Source organism: Halichoerus grypus, chromosome 9, assembly GCF_964656455.1.
Source record: "Halichoerus grypus chromosome 9, mHalGry1.hap1.1, whole genome shotgun sequence".
In the NCBI taxonomy this organism is placed as follows: domain Eukaryota; kingdom Metazoa; phylum Chordata; class Mammalia; order Carnivora; family Phocidae; genus Halichoerus; species Halichoerus grypus.
In genome coordinates, this window is record NC_135720.1 from 15893923 (window position 1) to 15913136 (window position 19214).

At 44.2% G+C, this 19214-nt stretch overlaps 1 protein-coding gene across 3 annotated transcripts in view; it reads right to left on the reverse strand.

Annotated features, from left to right (window-relative positions):
- PLEKHG1 (pleckstrin homology and RhoGEF domain containing G1) overlaps positions 1–19214 on the reverse strand; it is a 223763-nt gene that overhangs the window by 99882 nt on the left and 104667 nt on the right. Inside the window, exon 1 of one of the 3 annotated variants that reach the window (XM_078054575.1) lies at positions 473–500. The exons of the other annotated variants lie outside the window; for them this stretch is intronic. The gene's annotated coding sequence lies outside the window, so the exon portion shown is untranslated. Of the gene's footprint in view, positions 1–472; positions 501–19214 lie in introns of those variants that run through there. 3 annotated transcript variants of the gene reach the window in all.

Below are 19214 nucleotides of genomic sequence, written 5' to 3' on the forward strand. Positions count from 1 at the left end.
AACTATCACTACATTAAAATAATAAAAATAAAATCAGTTTCCAACGTGCAACAGTGTTGAATACAATGCATGCCTCCTTCACCCTGATTATTCCTAACAAAAGTATTTCTTACCAATAAATACTCAAAATGGAAATTGCACTTACTTCCTCAACTTTGGTTCCCACTACACTCAGACTAAATTTCACCACTACAGTTGCTAAGCACGAAATTTACAAACATTTATTCCACGCCCCACCCCCCTTCAGCCCCCCTGCTCAGCCTGCAGTGAACCTCAGAAAGAAAGCACATTAAAATACTGGGCATTCGATGCACAACAACTTGGGATTTTCGTTTTCCCCCCAGAATCACAAACACCAGCTCTCTAGATATTTCAACCTAACTTTAAGGAAAGATCAAAAAACCAAACCCAAACAAGGCAAAAACCATTTCAGACACCAGTTCAGATAGAGAGAGAGAGGAAAAAAAATCACCTTCTGGACTAATTCCATTGTTGGATAACTTGTTTCCATAGATCGCATTTATAACAGAACAGTTGTAACATATCCCAGCAAGCTGCTTTCCCTGCACTGTGTTGTAAAGAAAAGCCCCTGCAATGGGTTCTCCCCACGGTGGACCGTCTCCGGCTGCTCCAAGAGGGAAGGCACGAGTTTGTCCCCGCACGGGCACCGGTGCTTTGGGCACATTCACGTGGGCACCTACCTGTGCTCTCCCCGGGCTGAGCCACATCGTCTGCCTCCAGCTGATGCAGTGACCTCACTGGGAGCTCAGTCAGGTAAAACAAGAAGCCTTTACTAGTCCGTGCAGCTCCTTGCGTAGAAATATTGCATGAGTCAGCTTTTATCTCTCAAAACCCAACACACAAAGGCTTTACAAAAACCTGATTTGCAACTTTCTCACTGCCTTTTCCCCCCTAGTGTGCAGACCACAGATTTCAGCATCACCAAGAGCCTTAAATGAAACATGACATCATTCAATTGAGAAACAGGACAATAGACCCCACTGTGGGTAACTTGAAAATGCACACTTCGCTGAGCAACACCCTGCGCCTGCCATTCTTTTGTGAACATCAAATACAACCCACACTCGCCTAAAGCGGCTTGGGCTTTACCTTCCTGGCTCTGGCCACCATTCTCATTAAACTCCACAAAAGAATCAAGATCTCAGGAGCGCTGATATTTTCAAGTTCACTTCCTGAATTATAAGTGTGTTTTGAAGTAAATGGACACATCTCTAACGTAAGTTTTAAAACTTAAGTTTGCGGGTGGCAGTGAATCACACAGTTGGAGGAAGTTTGGGCACTTGGTTTCCTTTAACGAGACATTTAATACAGTTTTAAGTAGGCAACGTTAAACATGAATATATTTAAGTTTGATTTTTTAAAAAAACAGCGTTTAAAAACCCATCTGAAGAAAAACATCTAAAATGTAAACTCATAGGCATTTCTTAGAAAAACAGTCAAATTCTGTGATCTTCTAATTCACAAGTACGAGGTAGGAAAGACAGAAGGATCGAACTCTGACACTTGAGTACAAGAGACTTACAAATTATTTTGGATTTCGGTTTCCTTAAGGCCACCTGTCCTTAAAATGCTATATGTATTTTTATAGAAAGACTCAAAATGCTCATATTTGAAAAAGATATTGAGTTCTTTAATTGAAGGGTCTTCAAAAGTACAAAATGTTACTGAAAACTGGTATGACTGCACCATGGAGTTAAAACTCAAATTATGGATTATGCCCATGTATAGACACGGAAATGTAAACTCTTTCAAACGATCAAAATCCTTTAAATAGAAGTTTCATTTAAAGCATTCGTTTGTGGTTATGGAAAATAACATTAGCTGATCATCTTTAATATAGCTATTTCTATCATACCTATTAAGTGATTTTAAACTAACAACATAATAGGATAATTTGCTTTAATGCCTATTTCCTCTCGAATAAGGCTGAACATACGCAAGGCCACTTAAGTAAGCCATTTTGGTGGAAACTGATCAGTCAGTTCAGAAGACAACTTTTGGAATGGTTTCTCTCCCACAAAATTCACCAGTTTGACGGAAGTCACTAAATCACAGATGCTGAAAAGGCAGTTTGTGAGGCAGGGTCCTCCCTGGGCTGTGGGGACTCTCTCTCTCTCTCTTTTTTTTTTTAAGATTTTCTTTATTTATTTGACAGAGAGAGAGACAGAGAGAGAGGGAACACAGCAGGGGGGAGTGGGAGAGGGAGAAGCAGGCCTCCTGAAGAGCAGGGGCCCCGATGCGGGGCTCGATCCCAGGACCCTGGGATCAGGATCTGAGCCAAAGGCAGACGCTTAACGACTGAGCCACCCAGGCACCCCTTTGGGGACTCTCTTAATCCTCCATACTGACCTCCATTTTTTTTTTTTTTTTTAAAGATTTTATTTATTTATTTATTTGAGAGAGAGAGAATGAGAGAGAGCGAGTACATGACAGGGGGGAGGGTCAGAGGGAGAAGCAGACTCCCTGCCGAGCAGGGAGCCCGATGCGGGACTCGATCCAGGGACTCCAGGATCATGACCTGAGCCGAAGGCAGTCGCTTAACCAACTGAGCCACCCAGGCGCCCCCATTTTTAATTTTTTTAAAAGATTTTTTATTTTTGAGAGAGAGAGAGAAAACAAGTATGGGGGAGTGGCAGAGGGAGAGGGAGAAGCAGACTTCCCGCTGAGCAGGGAGCCCAATGTGGGGCTCGATCCCAGGACCCCGGGATCATGACCTGAGCGAAAGGCAGATGCTTAATTGACTGAGCCACCCAGGCACCCGGCCAAGAAACATTTCTTAAAAGCCATTTCTGAGAGATGCTGCGTACATTGTAAGTGAACAAAACAGCAAGGCTGTATCCAGTGCGAATGCTGGGCGGTCAGTAAACATCCCCGTTGGACAAGTGACCTGACTTGAAGGGCAGCTTTGCGGGGGCAACACAGGGCGTATTTGGTCCCATGGGTCAGTCATTTGTCACTTCACCTGTGTTTCCTGTTTTAGCAAAATCATCAACTTAAGGAAGGAAACACCGCTCATATCACTCACAAGTAACTGGAACCACTCTCTATCACACCTGGAAACGTGGGTGGTTCATAGGATTCTGAATCTAGTCTTTTAAAATCTAACTTAAAAAAAAATCTAGCTTTTTCAGAGCGGGGAATACACACACACACACACACACACACACACTCTCTCTCTCTCTCTCTCTCTCTCTCTCTCTTTTTGCCTTTCTATTTATCCCAGTACCACATATTTGCTAAGTGAATTAACACATGAACGGAGCAAAGGCCCAAGGAGGGACAATACAGAGACCTTAACAGCAGAGAGGAACAGAAAAGGGAAGGGAGAGGAACATTTCTTGAGCAACATTCAAGGTTCTTTCACACCTGAGAGCAAAAGAGCCTTCTGTGCCCCAGGGTTTTCTTAAGGCCCCTCTCTCTGCTCCACCTTACTCTGCAAGGGTTTCGCTTTCCAGTCCTTCCCATCTCTGATCCCACACATCGCTCACACCAGCTGGTACCGGTCCTTGCAGGGGCCCCGCTGGACTTCTGTGTGCGGAGTTAAATAAATCCCAAGACGTGCAAAAGGCACCAGCACTAGCATCCTTGCTGCTGCTTCCTGTATAATTGATTTGCCAATATGAACAGCAGGTAAAAAGACTGTTTGCTCGGCAAAATCTCCTTGTAAATGATAGTGAGATCGGCCGCAGATAAACTGCACGTTGATGCCTTGTTGGGTGAAAAAGATACTCTTACTGGAAAGCGGCTCTTGTTCATTCGCGGGCAGCACTGGTTACACAATCAGAAGTGCAGGAACGATTCCCAGTTTCCCCGCCAGGGATGGGGGCCCAGGGGTGAAAGAGCAGCACCCACAGAACGCTTGTCCACAGCCAGCAGGCACGAACCGGCCAGCCAGCCAAGTGCAGTCCAGCCTTGTGGCCTAATTGGAAGAGGACCAGAAAGCCCCACTGTTTAAAAACATCCCTTCCCAGAAATCTGCCATAGGGCCCAAGCTTCTACTCTGAGAAACCAGCTCCTTTTGGTTTAAGGTAAAAGTTGTCAGTTAACACTCTCATCTCCCCTGGGAAGGGTTAGAGTGTCATTGCCACAGTCCTGTGAGTTAGCGTGGGTGACCGCATCCTTCCAAGGAACCATACGGGCCTTTCAGGAAGAAGCCAGGATGGGACAGAATGGGGAGGACTGGGAGGCTGACGGGGGACACAGAGAGAGCACTCAGTTCTAGGGGCTTAACAAGGTCTGACCTAATTGCGACAGCTCCAAGGAGCTGGGCAACAAAGGGCGAAAGAATGTCCTGGTGAAAGGAAGAAGGACAAAGTCACGCACGCTGTTTTTTTGAATTCAGGGAAAGATTTTGCTTTATATGATCAATACCGGATAAGGCAGATTTAGAAAATAATCTCGCATTTTCAGATACAAAGGTGCTAGAAGTTACAAGGGGCTTTGCTTCAAAACACAACTAATATTTTATACACAGAACGTAACAATTAAAATGCTGGAGTGGGGGCCTGGTTATCTTGCAATTTGAGATAATGCCATCGTAACACATTTCCCAAAACAAATGGTAAAGCCAACCGTTTTCTAAAGCACAGGCCATTGACAAAACATTCTTAATATTTTTAGTTTATTAGAACTCTTTTATTTGAAAGAATGAGGCACAAGATTACCTTTTTCTGAGTGCATGCCACAGAATAAATATGACAAACATTAGAACCGCTTGCCTGCCAAGAGGTGCCTCACAGCCCCGCTGATGTCCCTTTGAAGGACACACTGACCTTCCTCCTGAAAGTGAGATGTAATGTACTAACACCCTTCTGCATCACGGGTGTTTATTAAAAATCTATATACACTCTTCCACACAGCCTACTCTAAACCCAGAAAATGTCACTAACCATAAATCCTGCCTTGCTATTGTTCTACAAACCAAACTATATACTTTGTTAAACAAACAAAAAAAGCTAATCTGGTTTTTCTTTTTCTTTCTAAGAGACTCTTCTCAAAGTGAAGTAATTTTAATGGTAAGTGAGTTTGTCTTTGCAAATTTAAAAAGTGTTTACTCTCAACAAAAGATACAGATCTAAGGCAGACAAAAGCACTCACGTATAGGAGAAATTAAATGAAAGTTTTTTTTTTTTTTTTGTTAGCCCTGAAGTATTGAATCTAATCATAGAAACCAAACTATAAATAATAAATGGTTTCCCAGGACTCAAACCATCCACCTGAAAACATAATTCCTCACCCCCTACTGCACTATAATGTCAGTATCGCGTCATGGTCTTAAGAATTTTAGGAAACAAACACACAAAGCCCATTATGCACAACACTTTCTGACAGTCAACTCTTTACCTTGCAGTCAAGTCATGCTTTAACTTCTCGATCATGTTAGTTGGCCATGAAAGTCAGCTGAGATCGCCTGGAAGGAAGGCACATACTCCGGGGCTCTAAAATTCTGCTGTTTCAGGAGTTCCTCCATGGGCTCATTCCTCCGACTCTAGGACAATCATTAGCTCTGTTTTTCACTCTGTTCTTCTATTAGGATATTTGGGTCTTTATTGTCCAGAGACGATGAAATCAAGTCTTAGTTATTTCTGAACTGAACAATTTTTAGATATCGAGCAAGCAATATGTTGCAAATCGTCTCTTGCTTTCAATCCTAGATCAGTCCCATCTTTAAGGACACCATGGAAGGACTCGCTGTGCTAAGCACAATGAACTAATTATCCCTCTAAGAATGCAGTATGTTTCCAGACACATTTTTCTCCGGGAGATAACACACATCTAATCCATTCATAACGAAAGGCATTCAACACACTCTATCCTTCTGAAAACACTCTTCAAAAAAATGTACTTGAACTTGTAAAAAGGGCTTGGACACTTTATTGATATCCCGTAGCACTCTTTTCAAAAATCATAATTAAAACAAGAATCGATTCTTGTTTTAGAGTAACAACCTTGGAGGTTCATAACCTTTATGTGAGCTTGCAAAACCATTTCACCTGCTGGCAGAGGACAGAGACAAACCCTCTTGGCCGGCTTCCCCCACCCCACCCCCCAACTCCCAGGTGATGGAGTGAGAGGGAAGGACGAGGCCAGGTAGACATCTCCAGCTGCTAGCCTGCAGACTCAGGGCTGCGGTGGTTGGTTCAGAGAGCCGAAGGTCAAAAGCAGCAGAGGTGAGTACGACGCTTGTGGGGGAGACACAGCCAAGCTGCACAGGGCAGTCAGAATCTCTTCTGAACTGCAGCTGAATCTTCTGCATGGTTCCTGCCATCCTCTGGGGTCGCCACCACCCATCTCCTTCCCCCAATCCCAAGGCTACCTTCAAGGTCGCAGTGGCTGACAGCTTAACCTTTAATAGCAAATGGATTTATTGCGGGGGAGGCTACCTCATTTCTAGAACTGAAGAGGGGTCGGTTGGGTTATTCCTGTGGCCTCCTGGGCCAAGTCACGAGACCAATGCCATTCACGTAGAAATTTCTAAAGGGCCCAGGATAGATCCCACTCCAGGAAAGCAGAACTTATTTTTCTCTAAAGGGATTGAGATGCTTTATTACTTTCCAGGATTTCTTTTTTATTTTTTTTTCAAGATTTTATTTATTTATTTAACAGAGACAGAGCGAGAGAGGGAACACAAGCAGGGGGGTAGTGGGAGAGGGAGAAGCAGGCTTCTGACTGAGCAGGGAACCCGATACGGGGCTCAATCCCAGACCCTGGGATCATGACCCGAGCCGAAGGCAGACGCTTAACGACTGAGTTACCCAGGCGCCCTTCCAGGATTTCTTTTTTAAACTGAAGAAGGCAAAGAGGGCTGCCAGGTGAGATGTATATTATTACAATGGTCGTAAACACACATCTGTCACCGTGTGTACTGATGATCTTTGCCTTTTAGCACTTTGGCACACACAGCAACAACCTGCTGACCCTTTCTCTCCCTTCACATCTTTTCTCTACTTTAATAGCGCCAACCACTCACCCTCACTGACTGGGAACCTAGTCAACGCCAGGTTCTGTGCTGGGCTCAGTGAATGAATGGGCGCTGGCTTGCCTTCTGGACGTTCCTGCTTAGCAGGACTGGACAAGCATCAGATAGTTAGTGACAAGTGTGACAAGTGTTATGAATCAGAGGTAACAAGAACTATATACATACGTATCTGCTCTGTCTTCCTAAACTGTCCTTCCTCCTATTCAAGCTGCCCTTCAAGTGATATTAAAAGTGGATAGTAACTTTATGTTGACAGTAAAATCAAGCGACGTGGGGCTGCCTTCACTTCGATTCCCCTCCCAGTCTTGGAGAGTGAGCTCCATTGGACTCATCTTTCATCTTATATTTAATTACAAGGTAACCAAGCTGAGAGCCAAATTTGCTGGAAGTTTTTGTGAGTCTAAACACTTGCCTACTTTCCAGTTCCCACAGAGATACATGAAGTAACTTGTTTATGTTAAGAGAACAAAGGAAGGGAAACAGAGCTCTCTGTTAGGCTGCAGGTTTCATCTTAATTAGGCCAAGAAACAAGTGTAACCCAATTTACTTTGGTTTATTCTGAATAGAAGTTTTCGAATCCTGTACAAGTACATGAAAGAAAAAGAAGGGAGAAAAAGCCAAAATATACCAGCAGTTGAGAGGTGGGATTATGGGGGAGACCCCTCATTACCCACTGTGATCTAGTCTCTACATTTTCTTTAATGAATATATATTATTGGTGTAATCAAAGTAGAATCAGGGGCGCCTGGGTGGTTCAGTCGGTTAAGCGTCTGCCTTCGGCTCAGGTCATGATCCCAGGGTGCTGGGATTGAGCCCCGCATCGGGCTCCCTGCTCAGCGGGGAGTCTGCTTCTCCCTCTCCCTCTGTCCCTCCCCTCCGTGTACTCTCTCTCTCAAATAAATAAATAAAATTAAAAAAAAGAAGAACGAAATTGATTTATGTGATAGTTATTCCCCTGTGCTGACACCATCCCCAACCCCATCTTCTTCTGCCCTGCTCTGCCCAGGTCTGCATGCCTGGCTTTGGGCCGGGTGGCTTTCTGCTGGGTTTGGCTATTGGGAAGCCCCAATATTATGAGGTAGAGGAGATGGAAAAGGGGGCTGACAAGAGGCCTAGAGGTATTCAGCAGTGGCTGCATCAGAGGTAGCCCCACCTCCATGGTTCCAGTTCTCATTGGGTCCCCTTATCCCTTAGGGGTCCCTCTGGGTTGTCCCCAAGAGCAGTGGTTAAGGCTGCCTGCCATTGCTTCAGTCCCTGGGTGCGTCACACTCCTTGCTGGCTCCCTTAGCCACACCACCTTTAATGAAGTGACCCCTTCATTAAATTCTCCATTTGAGCCAGCTGAACTAATTCAGTTTCCTGTCAGGTCCCTGGCTGATACAATTTTATACGCACTCCTGGATCTCTGGTCTGAAAAGCTGAAAGCAGTTTGACTTCACGTGCTTAGTCAGAATGTTAACCACAGCTTTTTACTGGGGGGCATACTGCCAAATTTTAGCCTTTTTTTTTTTTTTTGGTTCATGGCCTGCTTGACTCTTGTCAATGAAATAGACATTTAATTAGAACCTATTCTATGCCAGAAACATATTTTTGAATTTGATATCTACTGATATAATTCATTTCCTCAACAATATTTATTGAGCAGCTACTATGTGCCTTAAGCACAAAAGACATATCAATGAACAGTTAACAAGTCCTGCCTTTATGGAATTTATTTTTGAGTGGGGGATATATGGATTTTAATCCTAAGACAGCAGGATATTGGTATTGGAAAGATACTTTGAGTTTTTCTAATCTAATTCCTCACTTGGTATTCAAATTACCACTTAATAGTAGCTCACTAGATATGCCGAGTCTTTGCTTGGGTCCTGCCATTTGATCCCTGCTCAGATAGTCCATCACACTTTGGGCAGTCCGAATCTTTAGAGTATTTTCTCACATTTAGTGGAAGTTCTTCAAGGACCACTTCAGGAAAACATAAGACAAATCACACCTCACCTCCATTTTGAAGTGCATTAATTATTTGAGATGCTATCAAGTAACCCATACATATTTGCCTCTTTATTCCAATATTTATCGAGTAACTACCCTAAGTGATTCCTGGGGGGTAGGTAGGGTTCAGTGGTGTGGAGAATGGGGAGTTTGCCCCTTGTGCTGTGGGGAGCGTGCTTAAAAATGGCGCCACCCTGTGACCACCTTCTCGACGTGTCTCAAGATCTTGCTTTCCTGTGGCTTCCACCGAAGTCTTTTCAGAATTTTAACCTTTATAACAACTTACTACTGTAAAAAATGTTGCAAAGACACCATTCCTCTGGAAAGTAAATGGTCTCCCTGCTCCTCTTAAGTCATACTTTTAGATGCAGCAACACCCTGTCCCCAAAAGGCACAGTGTGGCCAGGGAGACAGACACTAGGCCATCACATGAAGAAGTGTTGAATTCTATGTGAGATGTATACAATCCAAGGAAGGCATGGGCTGCTATGGAAACATACAGAGGGGGGACCAGGCCTGGTTTGGGGTGCTCAGGGAAAGTGTCCTTGTGGGAGGGATGTGTGAACTGACATCTGAAGGCTGAGGAGAAGCTAGCTTGGGGAAGCCAGGCAGAGAGAAGAGACCGTCCAGGTAGTTTTATGTCCTGTGAGTGCGGATTGCTGGTATATTTCGCATTTCACCCCCAGTCACCACTGAGCTTAGATTTGTCCCTGGACAATCTTGTTTGCAAATATACTGTTGCATTATATAACTATTTTAAGTGCAACAATGCCTCCTTATTAAAGTATCTTCTAGTTTTCTTCTCTACTCTGGGGTGACCCCGTCCTCCAATCCTAATGTATCAGCCTCTCTCTTCTTGGCTTCTCTTCTGTCCCGTCCAGTCACTGGGCAGAGCTGCTTAGGCAGTAACCATGACTCTCTTCTTGCCCAATCACTGGGACAGGGCCCCTTATCAGGTATGGTGACAGCGCATCACGATGTAAACTTCCCTGCCCAGCATTTTCATCAAAGTATAATCAGATTAAAGTGAACATCAGAGGAGCCCTAAAAGGAGAAGGGTCACAAAAGGACAGACTGGGGGAGGGGGTCACCCCACTCAGTTTGTCTTACTACTTTCAGGGGACTTATGGATTGACCACGTGCATTTGAGCCTTGAGTACTTCCCAAGCACGTGGTCACCTTTCCTAGGAGATCCAAAGCCAGGGACAACTTCCCAGTGCCAGTATGGCTCCAAACATGGTATCTGTTTAGGAGTCGGTGTAAATGAGGACATAACAAAATGGCAGACCCAATGGATGAAGCTGCTCTGAGAGTACCGGGGAGTCAGATTTTTACAATGATCACTGGTATCATTCTAGTGATGTAATAATAAAAGCCATTCCCCCAACAGAACTTACTTTGTTCAATTCCAACCATGATTTACTGCTCATGACGTGTGGAAGGGACCCCGGACCCAGAGTTGAGATGTGTGGAACCTTAGCTCTACTGACAATTGTGTCATCTTGGGCAACTCACTAAGCTCTTTAGGTTCCAAATTCCTCTGGATTAGTAAAATGAGAACTCAGGAGACTATGACATTTAAGAACACTTTTAAAATCTATAAACCTAAGATTCCATGGTTTTGGGGGATATGTTGACATGATGACCCACTTCTTAAATCCTTCGACAGTCTCTCTTGAGGCTCTTATGTAACTTGATGATCTTAAATGTGGTCCCACTATTACAGTCAGATAACCAGGAGTTGATGCAAAAGCCAGGAGCACGTGGTGTTTGTATAGGGAAACTATTTTAAATTACCTATAATCCCTTATGTGGTAGAACTGTGTGGACACCTTAACTCAACTATTATCAACAGAAAGATTCCCCACAAACACTTTTTTTTTTTTAATTTGAGAGCAAGAATGAGAGAGAGAGAGCACAAGAGGGGGGAGGGTCAGAAGGAGAAGCAGACTCCCTGCTGAGCAGGGAACCCAATGCGGGACTCGATCCCGGGACTCCAGGATCATGACCTGAGCTGAAGGCAGTCGCTTAACCAACTGAGCCACCCAGGCGCCCCTCCCCACAAACATTTTTAACAGCATCATCTGACAGGAGACCACTAGCATCAAGATCATGCTTTTTACTTACTGACATCATCTCTACTTTCTGCAAAATTGCATTCTGGAAACCAGGTTAGGATGTAGATTATGGAACAGCTCATTTTACCACAGAGGTATATAATTTGGGGTTGCATCCCAACCAAGTACCAGCCCAAATATACCTCTGGAATAGTGGTAACATAAAAGTCAATATAACTGTACCACTGCAAAAATTATGCTCTTATAATACACAGATAATGAAAAGTTATGGCTAGTTCTAAATTATCTTAGGAGCTCATATCTTTATACACAGGCAATTATGGTGATTAGAATAAATTCATTGAGGGGTGCCTGGGTGGCTCAGTTGGTTAAGCGACTGCCTTCGGCTCAGGTCATGATCCTGGAGTCCCGGGATCGAGTCCCACATCGGGCTCCCGGCTCGGCAGGAAGCCTGCTTCTCCCTTTCCCACTCCCCCTGCTTGTGTTCCCTCTCTCGCTGTCTCTCTCTCTGTCAAATAAATAAATAAAATCTTTAAAAAAAAAAAAAAAAAGAACAAATTCATTGTAATGGGTGTCCTGGTTGAGCCTCCATGGAAATTGGGTGGAGAGAGGGGGACAGAGGGAGAGAGGGGGAGAGAGGAGGAGAGAGTGGGAGGGAGGGGACAGCTGTAACCTCTCAGGCAACTTAGCTATGGGGTTCTTCTATTGAAGGGGAGAAAACATAAGAGGAAGGGAGCCCTTTCCCCATAAAGACAGAGAGATGAGCACCAGCAGCTTGGGGGTGGGGGATGGGTGGCCAACCAGGTGAACCCCCGTGGGAAGCTCGGGGACCTCAAATATCTCAGGGCAGAGGTCCCAGGGAGGGTAGGCATCCTGGACAAAGGGCGGTGATAGCGTGGGGAGGGGGAATAGGGAGCCAGGGAGGCACAGCCTGGGAGGAGGAGGTCTTGTCCCAGTGCCGGTGGGAAGGGACACTGAAGTGGCAAAGTTTAGTTTTTTAATGTGACTGAACCCATACCCCTAGGGCTGGTGAGCCCTGGTGTGAACTGAAGACTCCCCCAAGAGTTATGATCTGAGCCTGAGCAGGCACAGTGGGACCTGAAGACTTTCTTTAAATTTCTTTGAACTGATGAACCAAATTTTGAACATCAGGATATTTCCCATTAAAATCCAGACTTTTTTTTTTGCTTGGGGAGGGAGAGTAGCAAATAAAGGGACAATTAACATTAATTACCACTGGTCAGATAGTCCTGCTTAGCAGCAATGGGGATGCTGAGCTTGCTTCCTTTACTCTGGCCGTGCACGCTCCGTTTGCCCCAGTCCCCACCACCCCCTTCAGTATTACACCCATCCCTCTCACTCCTTTCCATGACCTGCCTGGCCCTGTAGCCTGGAGCCATTTGACTCATGGATACATTTGGATGCAGTCCTAGAATGACCCGATGACTAGACATAATCTGGTGAGAACAATGTATTTCTCTACAGTTTGTGAGTCTTATAAAAATGAAACATAAAGAATTTAAAATATCACTTGTGTGTTGTTCTAGAAAAGCTTGGGGGTGGGGTGGTGCTATAAGAGCAAAAAGCACTGGGGAAAGATTTAGCGAAGGGAGTGAGGGAAAACGTTTCCGGCGGAGGGTGGGGAAATGTTCACTGCAGGTCTTTATCACTTAACCTTCTCAGCTCTTGTTTCTGTTTTTCCATGCTTCCTGTTAACCAAAATCTTTATCCTTCTAGGTCTTTCACAAGCCTACAACAGGTCAATAAAGTTTAGAATTTGTTCAAGGTCTTTATGAAGGAATCACAACAGAAGAAACAATTTAATTCATAATTCTGCCAAAGCAAATACCCAAATAACTGGTATTGGAGTTTTTGACATTTAAAAACCCTGGGACAGTAAGACAAAAGCCACAGTCCCAGAAGAATGACACACTGAGTCATCTGGCAACACGTGGGGGTCCCAGCCATCCACGGGCCCTCATACAAGGATGGAAGTGGGGATTTGTTGGTCGATGCTCTTCTGAACAAGCCAAGATCAGCTATAAATGCCCAAATTAACATATCAGCCTCATCTCATAAAACATTAGTTTGGTTGTAACTTTAACAAAAATAATAGGGGAGAAGTTAAGACTTAGAAGTGGAGATCCCGGTCCCATCAAAATAAACAAAGGCTGTATGATTGGGTTTATGGGCAAGAAAAAACAAGGAATAAACAGTCCCCCCTCACTCGGAAGAGCATTTGTGCATTCTGACACTGGGCGTTTAAGACACCCAGAGGCAATTAGTTAATCATCAGCATTTTTCCTAGAAAGGGGAAAAAACCCCATCCTGCACCCCATACCGGTGTTTATTTCTTTCTGAACCCTGGAGATAAAATTTTTAATACACAGAGGCCTCAATGAGGATTTGCGTGCATACCCGAGTCTTTCTGAAGAAGAAATGTCTCTGATATGTGATATCTTCCCTCAGGAGTACCAGGAGGAGGGGATGGGTGAGGGGGATAGGAAAACAAACCCAGCTACTTTCCCCTAATCCCGATGTGGCAGAAAAGCAGAAAGCTAAAAGCTTCCCTGAGGAAAAAGCTACTCCAGACGGAGATGGATCAAGCAAGTTTAACAAACGTCAGACTACTTAACTTGCTTACATTTCTCTGCACAATTTTGAAATGTGTTTATGAGGCCACGTGTTTTCAGCACACCTCCTCGCTGCCCCCCCACCCCTACCCCCTGGGGAACAGGCTCAGGTGGGCCTAGACATTAATGGTGAGGGCCAGAGGCGAGCAAGGCCTGAAAAACCCCGGTCCAGGCCAAATGAGGATGGGTTGGTACTCGTGTCTTTTTTTTTCTGGGATGCTTCTCTGGAAACCCTGTGACAAGAAAGTGTTAGTGAGCGGGGGATTCTCTCTCTCTTCTGCGTCAATAAATCCCATTTCATGGTTTTATTAAAAAAACAAAAAAGTTCTGAAGATGAGCTAAACCATTTATAATTCATGAAAAAGACTGCTCTAATGGACTACCTTCCAGATATAGTCGGCATTTCATTCTTTTGTAGACATTTAGAGATTTTAATCTATTTAGATATTTTAATACATCAGTTACCATAATGGTGTTGTAAACCAAATACTTGACGAATGAAGTCAGTGACTATGAGTACAAACCCTAACCCAGCATTTTTTCAGGAGTGGTGCAGCACCTCCTAAGTCACTGATAAGGACTGAACTGTGTGCTCCCCACCCCCAAATTCATATGGTGAAGCCCAATGTGACTGTAATTGGAGACAGGGCCTTGAAGGAGGTAATTAAGGTTAAATGAGCCAGCCAGGTGCCCCAGGTCTGGAGTCTTTTTAAGAAGGAGAAAAGCCAACAGAGATCTTTTTCTCTCTTTGCTCCCACCCAAAGCAAAGGCCATGTGAAGACACAGAGAGAAGACAGCCATCTACAGTCCAAGAAGAGAGGCCTCACCAGAAACCACCCTGCTGACACCCTGACCTTGGACTTCCAGCCAGCAGAACTGGGAGAAACTGAATGCCTGTTATTTAAGGCACCCAGTCTGGGGTATCCTGTATGCAGACTAATACAATCACCATCAGCTTGTATTTTCAACAAGCAACCGATTGCTGGGCCCCTGACACCAAAGAGGAATCTGTAGGGATGGGAACCTGGAACCGACACTGGTCACTAACTCCCTGGGGGAAAGCTGTCATTGTAAAGGTCGAGAATCATTATTTCAGGGGGGGAGCTCAAGGCTGCCTACCAGCCCCCAAGCCCCTCCCTCAGCCTCCCCTGTTCCACCACCCCGAAGAGGAAAAGCTTATGGGGTCAATGATAAAACAGACATCTCAAGCACTTAAAATTAGGCTCCCCAAAAGGGGGACAAAAGATTATGAATAGAACTCATCAGAAATCAGGTTGGAGTCAGAGGTGAAGTACTTTGTAGGAAAATCCACATCAGTTTCATACTTGGGCTGGTTCTAGAAGGACAAGAGGGGCCCTTGAGACCCACGTGAGATCAGTCCAATTCCACTGTAAGGAGACCACATGAAGATTTGGTGTGAAGCAAAGGTGACGTTAAGAGTGCCTTTGTGCTGTGGTCATGCTGGTCTGCAGGGATCAGAGTGGAGGTGGTTGGCTGGATATGAGGCGTTAATGCTTGGGACCCTGGCTGTCTCTTTCCTTTCCTCAAAGAATCAACTAAGATTGCATTTTGACATCCTAAAAGGTAAAAAATGGAGTTGAACTTCCAACCATTGAAGATACTTCTGACTCTGAAATTCAAGGGCCTATAGAAAATAAATATTGGTTATTGTTATACTCTTGTGAAAATCACTCATGAAAAAGTGAAGATTCTACTAAGTCAGTCCAACTGAACAGACTTGAAATTGAGTTATATTGTCAGGAATAATAACATATAAGCGAATTGAAAGGCATCAAGTACATTCAACTATGTAAAAGTTCTACACAAAATCCTGTAAATCTTCAAAAATCTGAACAACAATCAAACACTATTTTAAAAATGGCATATTCTCTGGAAGGTAAGCCCAGGGCATTAGGAATTTTTTTTTTTTTCCAAAGTGATTTTTATCTATTGCCAAGACAGAGAGCCATGGCTGTACGGTAAGAAAGTTACCATACTCCAAATTAAGGTAAAATTTAACTGAAGAACAGAACATTTTCTAGATTTTTAAAAAAATACTATAAGAAGCACCCTTCAAGTGGAATAGGGCTTTTCTAATGGACGGAATAAAATTATATTTTAGGTACTGAGTCAAAATCTAAAAGCCCCATCAGGGTGCCTGGGTGGCTCAGTCAGTTAAGCATCTGACTCCTGATTTCAGCTCAGGTCATGATCTCAGGGTCATGAGATCGAGCCCCATGTTGGGCTCTGGGCTGAATGTGGAGCCTGCTTGGGAAGCTCTCTCTCTCTCTCAAAAAAAAAAAAAAGAAAGAAAGAAAAAAGAAAAAAACCCTAACAGCCATTAGTAGATAATCTGTGTATCCTAATTTGCTTTGATCCTAAAATCATGGGAAGAAGGTCTGTAAGGAGAGAGTATGATTTTCTCCACTGTAGGACTGAAAACCTGGGTGTGGCTTTCCCTCCCTGCAGCGTGGGTACCTCTCCAAGTACACCAGCCATTTTCTCATCTGAAGGCCACACAGACAGAGGGAGAATGATGAAGATCCAAACATAGGTCTAGGTGCGGTGCTTTGATCTTTGTAGGCACAAACGAGAGAAGCGTGGTTGATGGTCAGAAGTTCCAATGCCCTTCAGAAGGTGCTCCACACACCGGAGCTCTCGAGAACCGCTGTGTTGTCCAGGTTTGTTTGTGAAGTAGCAAAAGATGTCTGGGTCTCATTTACTGAAAGTTTAGTTTATATTTTTAAAGTATAATGGCTACACTAGGGATGCTGAAGGGTGAATTATGGAGCGAAATACACCTAGTTTCAAATCTTGGACCTATAACTTACCGTATGATCATGGACCTGAATTTCAATCAACCTTGGTCCCTTTAAAATCAGGGGCTATCTAGGGGCGCCTGGGTGGCTCAGTCGGTTAAGCGTCTGCCTTCGGCTCAGGTCATGATCTCAGGGTCCTGGGATCAAGTCCCACATCGGGCTCCCTGCTCAGTAGGGAGTCTGCTTCTCCCTCTCCCTCTGTTGCCCCCCCCCAACTCGTGTTCGCTCGCTCTCTGTCAAACAAATAAAATCTTAAAAAAAATAAGATCAGGGACCATCTTATTTCACAGGGTTACCGTTTGATTTCAGTGACAGGACACTTACATCCACCATGGTACATGGCACCAACAGACATCCAGTCATATTAGTTTCCTTCCCATTATGGATAGACTACTGTCAAATGGTTAAAAAAAGAACCCAAAACACAAATAAGCGAAACTCATTTATTCATATTCTTCTAATTATCACATGGATGCCGTCACGTATGTTACGTGCATCTGTAATCACCACCAATGCCTTCCTGAAGAAGTACTGCTTAGTCTTTAAAAATTCAGTTTCCATGCCACCCTTAGCTGAGCCCTAATGTGGAACCTTCCTAGGAATAAACATTTTTGATGGGTTTAATTTATTATTTCTTTAGCAAGTGTTTAACAGCATTTTTAATATATAGCTCATATATAGGAAATGAAGCTCTACAAGCTAGGATTCTCATCCTTGAAGTCCCAGAATTTTGTCGGGGGAGAGAGATAGGTCTGCTAGTTCCCAATGTGTGGGTTACTTCCCCTGTGCAATGTGCTCTTCTACATGCTTTGGGTCAATTCCTCACAACCCCCTTAGGACATAGGCACTATTATCTCAATTTTATGAACGAAGAATTCAACGAACAGGAACTTTCAGTAGGTTGCTTGCGTGTATAATGCTACCAAGGGGAGGCACCAGAATTTGAAGTCAGGCCGTCAGACTTCTGAGCCTGTCCTCTTACTATGCAGTTCTGCCAGATGTGTACATTTACGCCACAGATTTATAGAATTCGAGAGCTTGGGGTGTGTGCCTTGGATGTTCAGAGAGGGGCCTTAGAAATGGTTACGGTAAATCTTTCATTTTATGGAAGAAGAAATTCCAGAGCCTGGAAAGAAGATCACACAAGGTCAGCTAGGCCAGTGGCTCTCCCGCTGTATCTGGCATCAGAATCACCCCGGGAGGCTTGCTAAACACAGACTGCTGGGACCCACCCCTGGAGTCTTTCTGGGGGGCTGGGGTGGGGCCTGAGAATCTCCAACGAGTCCCCACATGGTGTTGATGCCGCTGGTCTTGGGAATACAGAATAAGAACCAATGACCTATTTCGTTCCCTGTCTGAGCCAGAATGAAGCTTCCACTCTCCTCCCTTTGCATCTTCCCCATAAATGGTGGATATCAGGGGCTCTGTAACAATGAGAATTCTGAGGGAGATTGGGCAGCCTGCTAGAGCAGTCCTGGACCCAGGCACGGAATGCCCTCCTCCTCCTAGTTTAGCTTAGACATCTGGAAGCTTCTTTCCAGCAAGCAGGCATATGACACCATGATTTACTATAATGCTGGTATTTTACTATTGACCCTCTCCACATACCCAATCTGAAACAACACAGACCTGCTTACCGCCCATTTTAGGTATGATTCTCACTCTGAGCTATTGACCAAAACTTACCCTCTAAAATGTGGCTCTTTGAATGCTAAACACAGCAGGGGTTTTAGCAAAATGAGCAGGGGGTCATGAACAATCTGCCAGTATTTATTCTCAGAAGAAAAGGACAATGAGACCATTTCAAAGTCGTCTTTGGTTTACATTATAATTCAAAAGGAAATTTTTTTGCTTATTTGTTTAGCTAAGAGGATCCCTTGCCTTTCATTAGGATCCCTAGTAGAGTGAACTATTTTGGAAGTAGGGACATTATGTGATTATTGTTCAAACTTGCCACAGTTAACACTGCTTAGTGTTCGTGCTGTCACGGGGTGCTCTGAGGTTTAAGCACTTTATGAGTGTCAGGGATGAGCGAGCCTGGCACGTAGGAAGTGTGTCCAGAGTGCCAGCCAGCTCTGAAGACCATTGCTCCTATTATTTAAGAAAACCCAGGGGTTCGCCCATTTGCTTGGGCAAGTAGGTGGGGTGAAATGGCATGACCTGAGTAAGTAGACAGACCTCATCATCAGAACTCTCTTCCCCAGGAGGAAGGGGATTTAAAGAGCATGACACTCAAGAAGCATTTATGGGGCATCTCCATTTACAGGGTAACCATCTATCACCCACAAAACCTCACAGGACTTAATACTTGGTCATCACTTACTGAACTAAAGCATCTTTTCAGAATACTGGCTAGACCCTAGAGATTTCAGGTAAAGGTTCTCAAGAAAACTTACATTAAAAAAAAAATTTTTTTTTTTGAAATAAGTATAAATCCATAAGAAACTGCAAAAAACCAAAAAACTATACAAGGAGGTCTCCTGTACCCTCACCCAGTTTCCCCCCATGGTAACCTTTGCGTGACTACAGTGTAGACACAACACGAGGACACCGCTATCATTCCAGACCACAAAGTACATTCGAACCTTATCAGTTTTAAGGACAGGTGCATCTTGGTTGTGAAGGACATAAAAACAAAAAGGAGAAACAAAAGGTGATACCCAATGAACACAGTGAGCAATGTCAAATCATC